Source organism: Gopherus flavomarginatus, chromosome 1, assembly GCF_025201925.1.
Source record: "Gopherus flavomarginatus isolate rGopFla2 chromosome 1, rGopFla2.mat.asm, whole genome shotgun sequence".
In the NCBI taxonomy this organism is placed as follows: domain Eukaryota; kingdom Metazoa; phylum Chordata; order Testudines; family Testudinidae; genus Gopherus; species Gopherus flavomarginatus.
In genome coordinates, this window is record NC_066617.1 from 268,562,031 (window position 1) to 268,579,107 (window position 17,077).

At 44.8% G+C, this 17,077-nt stretch overlaps 2 protein-coding genes across 2 annotated transcripts in view; both read left to right on the forward strand.

The window, feature by feature from the left end:
* METTL21C (methyltransferase 21C, AARS1 lysine) overlaps positions 1–2,108 on the forward strand; it is a 521,155-nt gene extending 519,047 nt beyond the window's left edge. The window contains exon 6 of the transcript XR_007774107.1: positions 2,093–2,108. The gene's annotated coding sequence lies outside the window, so the exon portion shown is untranslated. The remainder of the gene's footprint in view (positions 1–2,092) is intronic.
* FGF14 (fibroblast growth factor 14) overlaps positions 1–17,077 on the forward strand; it is a 674,793-nt gene that overhangs the window by 248,437 nt on the left and 409,279 nt on the right. The gene's annotated exons all lie outside the window — the stretch shown is intronic.

Below are 17,077 nucleotides of genomic sequence, written 5' to 3' on the forward strand. Positions count from 1 at the left end.
AGTACATAAAATCCAACAAGTTATTAATGTTCAACAGATCAAAGCTTTTAAAATGATACCTCACAGGGTATACTTTGTACAAAACATATCATAATCATATCACCATGGTGAATATGGGAGTTTCAGGGTGCTACTTTGAGGGACAGAGTGTCAGTTAGTACTAATTCATGTTTTTTATTGATTTAATGAGATGAATAAAAGAGATTTAAAGAGGACATTTATTCAGCACCATGTGTCACCATTTTCCCATGTAGAATTGTAAAACTCTTCTAAAACAGTCTGGAGAAGATTAATTGGATGCTAGGATGACCCTGGTTTTTCCCATTGCACCTGTGTTTTGCAGGACATGCCCCACACTAAGATACCAATTTAGAACTTAAGCATGTGTTCCATTTTCAGTATGTACGGAGCGAGGTCCCATTAAGTATGTGTTTAAAGTAAAATGCTTTCCTTAACAGGGATGTTGTCTCCAATTAGTGAGACAGAGCATGATTAACTCCCTTCAAAGGGAGCTAGGCATGTAAGTCAGCCAGAGAGGAGAGGCTCCATGCCAACAGATTAGAGAGAAAGTCTAGCTTCTAGCTTGTTTTGTTTTGTTGGTGTCTGATGCTCATGTCCAAGGCCACGCCTGTACAGTATTCAGTATTTCTCTAAGTTTGGCTGACGGAGGGAAATTATCCAAAAAATGGCCATACAGAGCACAGAATGAATTTTTCTCTTTGGATGCTGTAGAAAACTTTTTCCTAAGAAGAAAGCTTCAACTTTTTTTAAAAAATTAAAGAAAATTTTATGGGCCAGATTGTCAACTGGCATAGCTCCAGTGACGTAATCAGCCTGAATTGCCTTTCACTGAAGGTCTGACCCTTAACAAGAAACAGCATGCATTCTTTTCTATTCATATCTGCCATATGAAACAAGTGAATGTTGCTGTAAGATACTTGCAAGGAATCCATTCAGTTAAGCAACCGAAAGTTCAGATGCCCAAACAATTTATCTGAAGTTTGGGGGCTTTAGTACCGTAGGCAGGGGAAAAAGCAAAAGGCTGAAAGTTGCTATTCAGAAACCAGCAACCCCATGTGGGAGAAGGGGAAGGAGAGTGGTAAATTAACACTTATGGGGCTTACCTGTTTTTAATAAGCATGATCTGGCTGAGGTCTAGGTTTGTCTTTTATATGTGTTCTTTCTTCTCAGCAGGTGATTGAGTGGCTTAACTTGACTTAATTAATCTTTTGTAGCTATGACAGCATCTTTAAAAAATCTTAGCTACTAGGGCCTGATCCAAAGCCCAGTGAAGTCAATGGAAAGACTTCGACTGACTTCACAGAACTTAGAATCAGATCCCTAGAGAGGTTTTCTAACAAGGCTCATGTTGCTGAATGGTGAGTGTTTTATCCTCTCTCTCTATTGTTTTATGGGATGCGTTCAGTGAGTGCTGCTAAATCATGTTATCCCACAAGGTCTGCATTGAGGCTTTTGGTGGGCAGCGTAGAAACAATGTCCTAGTTACTCAGCCACAGGAAACTAAGCTATAGTTGCCAGCATTCCTATTTGTAATATCAGTCAGATGACTCCACGGCAGAAGCCTCAGCGACTTAGCTTCACAGGCCCTCTGTGGCCTGGAGTCCTTGACAATTGTCCTGCTTGCTACTCCCTCACGCCAGCCCTGGCTTTTAATCTCTGCAGAAAAACAGTTGTTGTGGAACAGGTGGGCCATGGACTTTTTAATGGAATGTTAGAGGAGAAAGAAAAAGATTGAGAACCCCTGATTTAAACCATTGTTACCCAGTGGTGCTGCTGACAGTGGGTATATCATGCGCTAGTGCAGACAAGCCACATCCAACCCAGACAATTTTAGAGTAAAGTAACTTGGCAAACATGTTAAACCTGTAGTTTACATATGGAGACATGGTTAAGTGCTCACCCCTGCTTTTCAAAAGCAGTTTGTAAAGTACTGGAATTTTTTTACACTTTAAAGAGAACAGTAACTCCTCACTTAATGTTGTAGGTATGTTCCTGAAAAATGCTACTGTAAGTGAAATGATGTTAAGCGAATCCAATTTCCCCATAAGAATTAATGTAAATGGCAGGGGAGGGGGGTTAGGTTCCAGGGAAATTTTTTTTGCCAGACAAAAGGCATTATATACATTTTAAACAAACTGTTTAATACAGGTACTGTACTATAGTTGGGAGGTACCCCTGCCTTACCACACACAGGCGCAGCCCACTGGCAGTGGAGATGAGGCAGGTAAGGAGGCTGAAGGTGCTGTAGGCTAGGAGAAGCACGTTGTGCAGCAGCAACAGCTTCCCCTACTCTGCAAGCACCGGGGGCGGGGCAGGGAGGAGAGGGGGACTCAACCCTCAGTCCACCCACTCCCCGCTTCCTCCAAGCCCCCACCCTTGACCTGCCTCTTCTCTCCCTCACCTTCACTTCCCACACAGAGTCCTCACTCCTCCCCTCTGCCTGGGGCAATCAGCTGATTGTCGCATTCAATAGGCAGGGAAGGGATGGGGAAGCCGTGCACCGAGTCCTCGCTCCTCCCTCCTGCCCGGGGCAATCAGCTGGCTTGTGGCATTCGGGAGGCAGGGGAGGGATGAGGAGCCTGCATGCCGAGTCCTCTCTCCTCCCCCCTTCCTCTGCCCCCAAAATGCCGCAAGCCAGCTGATTGCTGTGGGCAGGAGGCGGAGGGAGGAGGGGGAAGGCGCTGATCCGTGGGGTCTGCCAGTGGGTGGGAGGCACTGGGGGGGGGGCATAGGTAGGCTCCCAGCTGTGGAGAAAGCAGGCAGCCAAACGATGTAAGAGTGGAGCATTGCACAACTTTAAACGAGCATGTTCCCTAATTGATCAGCAACAAAACAGCATTAACCGGGACAACTTAAAGTGAGGAGTTACTGTCTCTTTTGCTAAATAAAGTATAATGCCACAGAAGTAGCACTAATTAACTTCAGTAGAATGTACATCTATTCCTTTCCTGACAGTGTTTGGCCCAGGGCATTACCTTAGAGTTCTTAAACTGATAACTAGTGTTACAAACTCAAACCATGTCCTGTTTATGATCAAATCTATCTGTGCATTCTTATTCCATTCTGTGTGGGTTCTTATACCACACACTCCTCACTATAGTTTCTGAGCACTTTCCATTAGTACATAAAGCAATGTGACTAACATTCTGACTAACTACAAGTTCTCTTATTCTCCCCAGAGGGAGAAGTATGTGCAGCGAAGGGTTTTGTTTTGGACTTTTAGAGATATATATATATCTCTAAAAGTCCAAAACATATATATATATATATATATAAAATCACACACATACATGTTGCTATATATTTGTTAGAAAAGGCAGATAAAAAAATGCACCTTACACTGAGGGCTAATCTACATTGGAATCAATTAGCAGTACTAGAGCAGCTCATCCACATGCAGATGTTCTATGCCAGTGGGAGAGCTCTCTCCCATTGGCATAATTAGTCCACCTCCCCAAGTAGCGGTAGCTATGTCAGCGGGAGACATTCTTCTGCCAACATAGCTCTGTCCACTCCGGCACTTAGGTCAATGTAACTTACATCACTAAGGGGAGTGGCTTTTCTGTACCCCAGAATGACATAAGTTATCTTGAAGTAAGTGCTAGTGTGTACAAGCCCTAAGAGAGGAAGGCAGTGAGGTTTGCAGTGGTCCTTATTTCTGGGGAAGTTCATTCCAGTCTTGTCCAGCCCCTGAGAAAGTTTTGTCTCCTGCACAGATAAGCTTTCCTCTTGTTGTAGAGAGTTCTGTTGTGCCTGAGGAGTACCGTTGTTGACCATAGTCTTTATCCTAGAGATTTAGGCTCTTTTAGATATCCCTTGATTCAGGATATTGACTGCCAAGATAAGGACCGAGACCTTGAACTTGATTAGAAATTCTATGGCTATCCAGTGTAGAGAGCGGAGGATAGGTCTGATATGCTCATCATAACTGTTTTTGCTGAGGAGACATGTTGCAACCTTCTGGCCTGGTTGGACTTTTCTAAGAGCTGAGGTCTTCATGCCCAGGTATATTGCATTGCTGTTGTCCAACCAAGAGATGATGAAGTGTGAATAACTGAGACCAAGTGTGAATAAATAAGGCCAGGCCAGGATGGAATGGAGCATTCTAGTCAATCGTATATGGTAAAAAGCATCTCATCACGGATGTTTGTATTGGAGAGCTTAGTGTCAGTGAAGTTTCCAGGAGCACTCCAAAACTGTGGACTGAATTGACCAATTATGAGTGTCTGTTATATCAGTAAGAAAAGTTCAAGATGAAAGTTAATGTCTGGCCTAGTGGACTAGCAGTATGACATTGTCATGGAAGGATCAGAGTTTAGTCCAGAACTCAGTTCCTTGCTCGCAGTCAGCAGAATCATAGAAATGTAGGACTGGAAGGGTCCTCGATAGGTGATATAGGCCAGTCCTCTACACTGAGGCAGAACGAAGTATTATCTAGACCACCCCTGACGAGTGTTTGTCTAACCTGCTCTTAAACTGTTTAGCGCTGTCTGCACTAGCACTTAAACCATTATCCCTCCAAGTCTCTGATGCCAATTATGTCATACTTGTGATTATTTACAAGTATTTCTAATTCTTTCTGTTTATTCTCCATACTTCTTGTATTAGTATACAGACATCTAAGATAGCCATCAGATTTCCCCTCTACATTTCCTCTTGTGAGAGCGAAGTGCATACAGCATATCAGTCCCTGAAGGTGATGGAGCCTCTCATTAATATTGTGCCATTCACTGGCTAAACCAGTAGCAACACTGCTAGGTCTAATGCTCCATAGCCAGAAGGATATAATAAGGACCACACCCATTAAAAGGAAAGCTTAAGCCTCAACATGATGTTCCTGTTTGTGCTATTTTACGATAACATCCATGTAGTGTTTCAGTGCCAGATTTTGTCCCTGGCAATTAATATATAACACCAACTTCAGTGCAAATTGCTTGTGCTTCACCAAGGCTAGAATTTGGCTCTTAATATTTAATGCATCTTCAGTCTCTAATGTAGGTCAGGAGAAGAAATTAAATGACGACACCGTATTGCTTGCTGTGGCATCCCCAGGTGTTTGTGGTCCCTACTGATTGCCTTGAATCATTAATCAAAGGGTAACTGCACTGCACAGACCAAAATACAGTCTCAGCAGGCACATGTATTGATGATGATGCACCAAGCAAAAAGACTTAATTGCATTGACACTATCATTTTTACACAGTTTAGAGTGTTTATCAAAATTGTGCTGGAAGCATCTAAAAATATCGTAATGAATGCAGCTTTGGGCCTCTTCATACGCTGTTTTCTTTTTAGTTTCTTCTGTTAGAGACAGCTGTTTGCTATGAAAAAAAATCCATCTCCTTTCTTTCTCTCTCTTGCCTCCTGTTTGTGTGTGAGTGCCGCAGCAGGATGCTCACAGTTTGTTGTAAATGTTCATTCACAGTTTTACAGTTGCCTAGATTCATATTCACAAAGGCAAAGTATTTTAAGAGTTTATCAAGAATCCTGGTTCTTCATGCTGCAACTCAGAAGACAAGGAATGCTAATTCCCAAAGGCTTTATTTCCCAAGACAAAATGATGATCTTTTAAATTAAGGGAATATAAAGGGTTTAACTAGGGGATGAGTGATAACATGGGTCACTTGTTTCTTCATTTTTAAATTGCTTCAGCTCATTGCTGATGTAAAGGTGGCTTGTGGCTAGTAGCATGGAGAATATAACTAAGACTAAAGGAAACTGACTTTGTTACCTCAGTGACAAAACAAAGCAGCTGTAAGAAAAGAAAATGGAGACACCACTGAATGGGTCTGTGAGGCCCGTAGGCAAATGGGCCTCAGCGCCTCCTGGGACAACCCCAGCTCAACCTTCCTTTTCTCTGTCAGCTCTGCAGGAACTTAATGAACAGATAGGGAAGGAAAGGGGTATAAAACATGTGCAATGGGGTTCACTAGCCTGCTGGGAACAAAAGGACAATGGAAGCACTGGTAGGGAGGGGACCAGGCTCAGGTTAAGGAGGCAATAGTACATGGCTGCTTGAAGCCTCCAGAAAGGGAGAGGGACTCCCAATCTGTTTGGGGAATGAGCTAGTCACACCTCTAAGGAGGAATTGTACTCCCTGTGACACTTCCACTTCATGATCCATAGTTTTAGCTATTATGAAGTGTAAACACTTATGTACTCTAGGTATCTGTAGTGGCTGGCGTAAAAAATAGACTTGCTGTATATTGCCTTTTATATCCTGTATTATAGAGGAGAATGCTGTATGTATTGCAGAACCCTGTGATTTTACTGAAGGGACTGTTATTACTTCATAAACTGCAAGAGTGGAGTTCAAGCAACACCTCATATGAAATCCTAAGGTTAAAATTACAGACTTGTACACTAAATTTGGGACTTCATACTTACACTGTTGACATAAGAGCCAAGGGTTTGTCAAGACAGGTTCTCTAGTTTTGCCTGTTCCAAATCTCTAAGAAGAAAATTGGAGCTATCTTTTTTGACCTTACAGCAGCCTATGACACCTCTGCTACACTGATCTGCTGTACAAGATGTCAAGAGATTTTCCTATCTGATTTGCCATAGCAACTGAACTGATGCTCCAATGTAGACATTTTCAAGTGACTCTGAGTCACAAAATCAGCACCAGGAGATTCCAAAAGAATGGACTTCTGCAAGGCTTGGTTCTGGCACCAACTTTATTTCATGTATTCACCAATGACCTGCTGAACACCTCTAGGTGGTTCATGTACTTGCTGTAGGTGATTAGTGCAAGAAATGGAGACTGAAACCAAGTACACCAAAGACCATGTCAACAGGTTTCCACTACCTCCATGCCCAGAGCTAATTTGCATTTAACGTATTTCTGAATGGTCGGCAGTTGGCCGCGATTCACATTCACCTATAAATATTGTGTCGCTAAAGTAGCTCAAGAAATCAAGACACTGGCTCCTGAACAAACTAGCAGGGTCCACCTGGGGAGCAAATGGGCAAATAAAACATAGTTTGGGGCTTGCTCTTTGCTGTTCAGCTGGAAAATATTGTACCCCAGTTTGGTTGAACTCTGCCCACACTAGACTAATAGACACACAGCTTAATCATACCATGAGAATTATCACAGGCACACTGAAGCCAACAAAACTTATATGGCTACCAGGCCTAGCTGATATTCTCTCACCTAACATCTGGCATCTGAATGCAGCCAATAAACTGATCACCAAGCCACAGCAAATGCCACACTTGCTGCTGTTCAGGGTTATATGAGATGTACCCCGCCACCGACTATGTAGTAGAAATCCTATCTGGATAGTGCTGCACACTTTCCATTCAGCTGATAACATCATCAGCACACTGTGGTAGATGGAATGGGAGAGAGATGCTGCCATTACCAGGAACGCTCAATCATCACTTGGCTGGATGAACAGCTACCTGGGCTCCCACCCCAGCTCTGGAGCCAACTTAACAGGTTCAGGTGTGGAGTGGCTCACTTGCTAAAATTGACCGTGCCTAGGGCATCCAGGACAGCTCACTGTGTCTCTGTGGTGCTGTGGAGGATGCTGCACACATGCTGGAAGGTTGCTCTCTTTGTGTTGGGCTCCCTGGAAGTCTTCCCAAGCCTGAAGTACCCCAGTTTGGCTCTGGGACTAAAGCCCTCATCCAAAAGCCACTGAAGCTCAAGTTCCAAGGTCATCCCTCAAGGAGTGCAGAGAGTCCTCCCTGCATCGCAACCATTGCGGTTCCACTGCAAGGAGCAAAGAGAGGGTGGTTTGCATGACATGACAGAAGATGAATTTGGAGGTAAGGCTAGACTGAGCTGAGTGAATGTCAGGGCTGTGGCTCTGCAGCTAAGGGTATATCTTCACCACTAGCTGGCCTGTCAGGGGGTGGGTTGAAGCTTCAGTGGTGCTGATGCTCAAACTAGTAATGCAGTGGGGATTGAACAGCTTGATTTACAGCAGCTCCTTAGCAGCTAATCCATTCACTTGGTGCTGCTAATAAAAACACTCTGTGTAACTCCTGCATTTTGAAATGTGGCTGCTCTCACTTGAGCTAGGCTAGCTCGAGTGCCGTTAACTCAAGTGGGCTAACTCGCGCTCACTGTGCTGTGAAGATGCACCTTAAGGGTATGTCTACACAGCAGCTGGAATGGTGCTTCCCAGCATGGGTAAACAGACATGCGCTAGCTCTGCTTGAGCTGGTGCACTAAAAATAGCAGTGTGGCCATGGCAGCTCAGGCTAGCCACCCAAGTGGTGGAGTAGAGGAGACCGAAACCAAAAAGGGTGAAATCCTGCAATGTTTATTAAAACAACAATAATGTAGCTCCAGAAGCAGTTGCAGCAGCAGTCATCCCTGGTCCCAGTGTGACACACAGCCATGCACTTACACTGCCTGTAATTTTTCTAAACTCGAAGATTACAATTCTTAGCATGCAATATTGGATTTAGCAACACCATATTTCTCACTGTCTTAAGAACAAACCCAATCTTACAACAGTTACAGTGCAATAATTTGCTACTATATTAATGAACAGTAATTAAGTAATTAGCAAATAAAAATAACTAAGAGAAAATGCTTATGTATCTATAATTAGAATCAGAGGTGAAAGTAAGCCAATACGCCTGGCTTCCCTAGGCAGCAATTTAAAGAGCCCCAGCCTCAGGCCCTTTAAATTGCCACCAGAGCCCTGCCGCCAAAGCCCTGGGGTAGTGGCGGGGCCCCAGGGGTTATTTAAAGGGCCAGGGCTCCCGTTTCCTCTACTGCCCTGGGCCCTTTAAATAGCCACCAGAGCCCTGCTGCCAATACCCCAGGCTCCAGGGGCTATTTAATGGGCCACGGTGGTAGAGGCAGGGGAGCCCTGGGCCCTTTAAATAGCCCCAAGACCCTAGCTGCCAGAGCCCTGGGGTAGCAGCGGCAGCTGGGGGTTCTGGCAGCAGTTTAAAGGGCCTGGGGCGGTAGCAGTGGTTGAGCCTTGGGCCCTTTAAACTGCTGCCAGAGCCCCTGGCTGCCACTGCTACCCTGGCAGGGGAGGGGAGGGCTCTGCGGCCCTCCATTCCCACCCCTTCCATGGGCCAGAGCCGGCCCCAACCCAGCCCCATACTCACAAGTCCTTATTTCTACTTTCACCCCGATTAGAATTCTAATTATAACTGAGGAATAATCCCCATTTTCTTAAACAATTGCATAACATAGTCTCTAGTCCATACAGGTAGCCATCAGACTCTGATAGCACATCTGTCAGGTCCAATATCCTGTCGGTTGTTCTGTACTGTCAGTAGCAATGCAAAATCATCAAAACCAGTTGAATGGTCTGAAGCAGCTCTGATTTGCTTTCGGTAAGCTGGTGCAAGATGAAAGGTAGCAAAATTGGATCAAGGCATTTGGGGTTGTGTGGCATTTCATCATTGTCAGCTCCTGCAATTTTTGTTGAATCAGGTATGCTAAGCAAGCAGCTTTGAATTGTTCTTGTGTAATGTCTGTGAGACTGCCTGTTATAAGTGCAAATACTACTTCATCATCTGTCTATATGTCAGGCGAAGGCAAGGGCAGGTAGGACAATCAATAAGCTATCACATTTTTAATTCCCAGCCTGCACTCTGCCACACATGAAAGACAGTAGTCTTGCTGACCACATAGCAATTTGGCTTCTGACAGTGTTATCAAAGGGTTGTGATCTGTACACAGTTTGAAATACAGCTCCAAAGGTAAGTTCTCCATTTTTCTGTAGCCTAAATGCAAGTGTCTTCTTTTCAACAGCTGAATACTTCCTCTCCGCTTCTTAAATGTTCTTGAAGTCAATGCAACAGTCTTCTCCGTGTTGTCATCATGGAGTTGAGTAAGTCTTGCTCCCAGTCCACAGTCTGAGGCATCTGTAGTCACAAATGTGGGTAATGCAGGGTCAGACAATGTAAATGCTGAACTATTTAGAATAAAATCTTTCCTTTTTTGAAACTAACTTGTGCAACAGTTGTGAAGGTCAAGCTCGAGTTTCCCCAAAATAGTGTTCATAATGGTTCCATGACTGAAAGCGCAGTCTGTAATAAACCTGGCCATACCATGATGTGAGACCTAAAAAAACATGTAAAGGTTTGTAAATATATCAGAGGTGCCACTTTTGTAACTGCCATGACATGGTCCAGGTCAAGATATAGTTGAGTTTGCAAAAATATATGTCCCAGAAATAACTCTGTCTGAAATGGCATTTGCCCAACTTCCGTTTCAATCCTACTGTTTGGATGTGGTGTAGTACTGTGTGGAGATGTTTTTGATGTTCCTTGGGAGTCTTCCCAAACATAATATCATCCAAATAATATTGAACTCCAGGCTTGTTCTTTAGAATCACTGACATCAGTCTTTGAAAAATGGTAGGTGCTGATTCAAATCCATATAGCACAAGTTTAAAGTGGAATAGTCCATCATGCATAATAAATGCTATGAGATCTCTGCTGCCCTCTTGTAGCATAACTTGACGATCTCCACTGTGTACATCAAGAGTAGAAAACATCTTTGCACCACAAAGTTCCTCAAATATTTCTTCTATGTATGGGAGTGGATGGCTGTCAATCATGATGGCTTTATTAGGATCCCTTAAGTATACTCAAAGACGGATACCTCCAGTGCTATTTTTGTCTCCACTATCAGTGAGACGCATTCAAATGATACAGTCTTTTCAATAATATCATTCTGTACTAATTCTTTAAACTCATGTGATATAGTATCCTGACTCGGAATGGAAGATGGCACAACTTCTGTTGTATGGGTGTCACATTAAGTTGAAGTTTAACTTTATGAACAAGTCCAAATGCACAGCAAGAGGCCTCCTCTGTACTTTCCTCATTAAGAGCAGAGAGTAGAGTTTGCACTGTAAAAGTGCCAGGTGAGGTAAAAGCAATGTGTCCATAGACTACCTGCATGTTTAGTACAGCAAACAAATCTCTGCCTAGGATAGAAGTACCTGTATACATAATATAGAATTCCATATTCTATGTAGGTCTCAAAAGTCACAGTTACAGGTAATCAACCAAGCATGTGAATGTGATTCACCACACTGGACATGTGCCACTTATTGAACCACGCTTACACCTCAAGTATTGCATGTAAATCAATTCAGGTAGGCTAGAAACTGCTGAGCCAGTGTCCAACATTAGTTCTGCCACCTGGGGCTTCCCTCCTGCATAGCAGAAACATGAACAGTACACATTATTTTATCTGCAATGCATGTGGTGCTGCTTCCGTCCCACACTCAAAACCATAATACCGACCACAGGTAGTTTTTGATTACAGTGTTCACTTCAGCCTACCTTAGCAAAATATCTGGTCTTTTTGCAGCGGTTGCACCAAGCTCTCTTTACTGGATAGCCTGTGTAGTCCATGGTATGTTATATAGATCCACAATGGTAACATATTTTCCCTTGTGTGTTTTGGAAATCACTGGGCCTGTGATTCTCATTGCATTGCCCTTGTAATTTTTTGACTGCTTTGTTGTTGTCCACAACTGTAGTGGTTGCAATGACTTGGATGGTGCCTGCAGTACCGGGACTCATTCAGTTTGCCTCTGATATAGCTGATTCGATGTGATTAGCAGTGATTATGGCTTTCTGCAATGTCAGGTCTGATTCAGGCAATAGATGTTTTCTAATATGGGACACAACTGTTTTCTTCATGAGCTGATCTTAAATAATTTTATCTGCCATGTTGCCAAAATCATATTGGACAATCAATTCCCTTAAAGTAGTAATATACTGGTCTGTTAATTTGTCCGCTAGTTTCCATTCACGTTGGCAGAATTTATTGCCAAGAGCCACAAACTTTATGTTATGCACAAAATGAAATCTTTAACACAGTGAGTGCAGTATCATACCTATCATCCAGAATGGGAAGTGTGTAAATATATATGCTGCCTTTCTGCTCCAAGACAGTGAGTGAGCAAAGCAAATTTCCTTGCTTTGGAAAGTTCTGTCATTGACTGCGAAGATATAGTTCTCAAACACTCTAATCCACACATTAAAAGCAATTGGAGGCTAACCGAGGGCCACCCAGAGGATTCAGAGGGCCTGGGTCTTTGGCGGCGGGGGGCCCCTGCTTCAGCAGTAATTCGGCAGCGAGGGGTCCTTCCACTCCGGGACCCATCACCGAAGTGCCCCGAAGACCCGCTGCGGGGGTCCCCCACTGCCGAATTACCGCCGAAGACCCGGCACTTCGGTGGCAGGTCCCACTTCGGCGGTAATTTGGCGGTGGGGGGTCCTTCCGCCCCGGGGTGGAAGGACCCCCCTGCCGACGAAGACCCAGAGCTTCTTCCGCTCCGGGGGCCCAGGTGCTGCGAGAGTTTTCTGAGACCCCCGGAGCGAGTGAAGGACCCCGCTCCAGGTCCCAAAAAAAACTCTCGTGGGGGCCCCTGTGGGGCCCAGGGCCTGGGGCAATTTGCCCCACTTGCCCCCCCGGGCGGCCCTGGGCTCACCTGGGCTTTGACAAAAGAGTGCAGGTTGGTTCAGGGGCCAGAGAGCTATCTTTGCCACTAATTTGTTAAGTAGTGGAGGCTCTGACTGAAAAGGATGAAATCCAACATTTATTCAGACAACAATCATGCACCTCCAGTAGCAGCAACAGCAACAGCCCTTGGCCCCAGCATGACACACACATATACATATATATATATATATACACTACCTGCTTCCTGTTAATTTTTCTAAACTCAAAGACTACAACTCCCAATATGTAATACTGTATCTAACAATGCCACTCTAGAGGCTTTGGCAGCGACACTGCTATTTTTAGCATGCTAGTTTGAGCAGAACTAGCACATGTCTGTCAACCAGTGCTGGGAAGCACCCTCCCACCTGCTGTGTAGCCATTTAAGGCCACACCCACACTTCAGGTACTACCCTGGCATAGCTACAGTGCTATAGCTATGCTGGCATAACCCTGCAGCATGCCTACAGTAACAGAAATAATTGTTCTATTGCTGTAGGAACACCACTTCCCAAGCAACGGTAGCTAGGTTGGCAGAAACATTCTTCAGGTAACCCCCGGTGTAGATTCCACTAGGGTAAGTTAGAATAGATATGATTCTCAAGGGTGTGAATTTTTCACAATCCTGAGCACCATAGCTATGGCAACCTATATTTTAAGGGTAAAACAGACCCCAGTGTCTACATGGGCCATTTCAGGCCAGCTTTGGAGAGGGGAAGAGGCAGCGGGGCAGAGATTACTAACATTATGTCTACACTACAGCCTATGTCAGCAAAACTTATGTCACTCAGAGGTGTGAATATTTACACCCCTGAGCAACATAAGTTACACCAACATAAGAGCTCGTATGCACAGTGCTATGCTGATGGGAGAGCTGCAGCGCTGTATGTATAGACATACCCTAAAGTCACGAAGGTGCAGCAGCTGCCGCCAAGTGGTTCAACAATATCTTAACTTAAGAGGGGAGGATTCTCTTCCATTTCCCCTTATCACCAAGAAGCTTCTGGAGCTCATGTTAACTACTGATTACAAGGCATGTATAGAATCAGTGTCCCAGAACATGATGTGAAGATACTACTCCTGTTGCATGTCAACTCATTTCAGTTAAAAATGGGTTTTATTTTTCTAATTCCTGGGAGAAATAATCTTCTACAGAAAATTACCAACTTCTGCATAAAATCCTCCCACAAAAAATTTATTCCACAAATATAAACAATATTTTAACTTTAGTTTCTCCATCTGTAACTTGGGGATGATGAGAACACTTGCCAGACCTACTTCAGAGAACCATTATGTGAATGAATTACCAATGTCTGTATAGCACTGAAGCTGAAAAGTACAAAGTAGCAGTATTAATTATAAATAAAAAAATCCAGCCATGTTTGAGACATTGTTGCTTACAACTAATGTATAGTTTGCTTAATGGGGATCTTAATAAATGTTGCTCTGGGAATATAAAGTTTTGTAGACTTTTACACATTCAACCCATTTCCCCCTCCCTCAATAGTCTGTAATAAAGGAATACTTTGTATGAGATGGAATGTATTGAAAAAAATCATTGCAGTAGTTTTCAAGAAGTTTGAAAAGTCACTTTTAATTGGTGGACAGAGATTACAAGATTGACTGTCAAATGTTAAATTTAATTAAACCAATTTATATCACACTGAAAGGTATATAGTTTTTAAGGAAGAGATATCACCTTTCATTTTTCAGATTTATCATTCAAATAATGTTTATAGGAATAATGTGGGTGAAATGCATATATAACAATTTAATCCCTTAAAAGCATGTTTATGTACATACATTCTTGACAATTTGCTTCTAGTGTGAAAGATCCTGTGTTTGATCTATGTGGCATGTGATGGGGTGTTTGCCTTACACCAACCCTGAAATGGTTAAGGAAGCTGAGAAAGGACCAATTAATGAGATAGGTCACACTTGATGGGTTTAGGATGGAGAAGAAACCCCTGATTGGAAGATAAAGCTCATCCGAGTAGGTGGGGACTGGGCTAGTATAAAGCCAGGAAGCCGGTAACAGAAATGACTGCAGTGAGGAGGTCTACAGCCATCCTCTGTGCAGCAGAGAGGGAAGGAGTGAACCCAGAGAAAGGGTAGGGCCCTGGGAAACTGGTCCTGAGGGAAGGTCGTACCCAGTAGACAGAAGGGTGGAGAAGAGAAGCCACCCAGGGAGAGAGCAGGAAGGTTGGGGACTGATCAGACCTTGGCTGTGTGTTGTAGGGTCCTGGGCTGGAACCCAGAGTAGTGGATGGGACCAGGTTCCCCTGCCAGCCACTGACAGACAGGCAGGCAGTGCCTGGACAGCAGGTGCAAGGAGACTCTATACCTCCGAAGGGGAAACCACATAGTGACCTGGCTGGAAGGCCGAGTCGCAAAGCTACAGCTCCAGGAGTGAGAGAGAGGCTGCAGAGTGAGAAAGAGGACAACTGATTGAGAGACCACAACAGGAAGGGTCAGACCTGGAAGAGATCTATTCTTCTTCGAGTGCTGTCCCTGTGGGTGCTACACTCTAGGTGGCGGTGCGTCCCGGCACTGTTGATCGGAGATTTTTGGTAGCAATGCCTGGTTGGGATGCACGCACTCAATTGGTATCTCCTGTCTCGTTGGAATCTTCCTGAGTGTGTGCGCCCCACACCCTCCTCAGTTCCTTCTCAACCATCTTCGGCCAAAGACAGAACTCGGGACAGTGCTGCCTTTTCTTCCCTGATCTCTATAGGAAACAGTAACAAAGAACATAGAAATAATTATTAGTTACATCCCAGTTGTTTCCCTTCCTTTAGTGTAGTTACATAGTTAGTTACTTAGTTTAAAAAAAAAATCCCTCAGGCTTGTCTCCCGTTGACACACTCTCCTCGGCCATCTCTAATTCATAATGCCAGGAGTTGCAGGATTCAAAAGGTGTATTTCCTGTCAGGAATCCATGCCACGGACAGATGGGCACTCATACTGTGTGAAGTGCCTCGGGGACACCCACATCCCTGTGAAGTGCCTTCATTGCGCAAGCCTCAAGTAAAGAGCTCGTCACGACAGGGATCTGCGGCTCAAAATGCTGATGATGGAAAAATCCTTAGAGCCGCTTTCGGAGATGGGAAAGGTTAAACCCGCTCCCACACGCTCCCCAGCCAGATCGGAACCAGTGGCAGCATTGCTTCACCCTCCCTGGAGCAGAGGCAAGACACAGAACAGTCTCACAGGAGAGACTTTAACAAGGGTAGAAGATCTCCCGCGAGATCCCTACCCTCTGTGCTGACAGCACAAAAGGCAGGTGCCTCAGCTTTTTCTAATGCCTCAGCCGCAGCTCTGACAGAGCGCAGAGGCAGGGACCCGACCTCCCGTGTCAGGAAGGTCCTTGTGGCTCCAGTCCCCTCGGCACTGCAAACGGCAGCAGTGCCAGCAGCACCTGCCTCCTGGGCACCAAAAACAGCCTTGATGCCGCCAGCGCAATCCTCCCCTGCAGGGAGAAGAACATTGGCACCAAGACTATCTTCCACCCGGGCACCAGTAGCAGACCCCCTGCAGGGTACCTCCAAGCAGTCTGCAGTACTACTGCCACTTTCACTTTCTCCTGCTAATGAGCTAGAGCAGAGAGCAGCCCAGGGAGCAGGAGCAACAGTTTCTTACTCAATGTGACTTTTCAGTGCCACCTGAGCCTCACTCTCCGCTCCTAGATACACAGGGCTCATTTTTTGAACCACCGCTCTCTCCACCTGAACTGGTTTTTACTGACAGTGAACTTGATTTACAGCAGCAAGCGGAATTTTCCCCTCCTGCTTCTCCTCCACAGGCACCTCTGCCGCCTCAGGTCACGGCTCAAGGCCACCAGCCTCAGTTTCCCTACTTTGCCCCCCCATGGGCGACACCTGGGTTCTCCTATCCTATGCCTTGGCCTCAGTGGTACCCTTGGCAAATCCTCCTACCAGTCATCCTCCTTCTGTGCCTCAATCTCCTGCTCTGTTCGCTTCTAAGGTGCCTGAGCCCCCTCCTGAGTATGCAAGTTATGCACCATATCCTTAACTCTCCATTAGCCCTGGATGGAGCCCTCCTCCCTCCGCCTCCACGAGCCGTGGACGACTGTAAACAATTTCAAGAACTTTTCAGGAGGGTGGCACTCAGTCAAGATATCACCTTTCAAGAGGTTCAGGAGATGCAACACAGACTCCTCAGAATCCTTCAACCATCTGCACCCTCATAAATTGCACTCCCTATAAACGAAGCACTCCTAGAGCTGGCTGACACTCTCTGGCAAACCACAGCGTCTTTAGTACCAACTTGCAAAAAGGCCAAACGTAAATACTACATCCCTACTGAGGACGCTGCCTTCCTATTTTTTCATCAGCTACCGAACTCCCTTGTCATGGATGCAATTGCACAGAGGACGAAACAGTCACAATATCGACCCACCATGCAAGACAAGGACCTTAGACGCCTTGACGTCTTGGGCCGCAAGGTTTATACGTCCTCCACACTACAATTCAGAATTGCAAACTATTCTGCTCCCCTCACCAGTTACGACTTTGATAATTACAATAAACTTTTGAATTTGCCTCCTACATTCCAGAGGATAGGAGAGCAGACTTCAAATCAATCCTGACT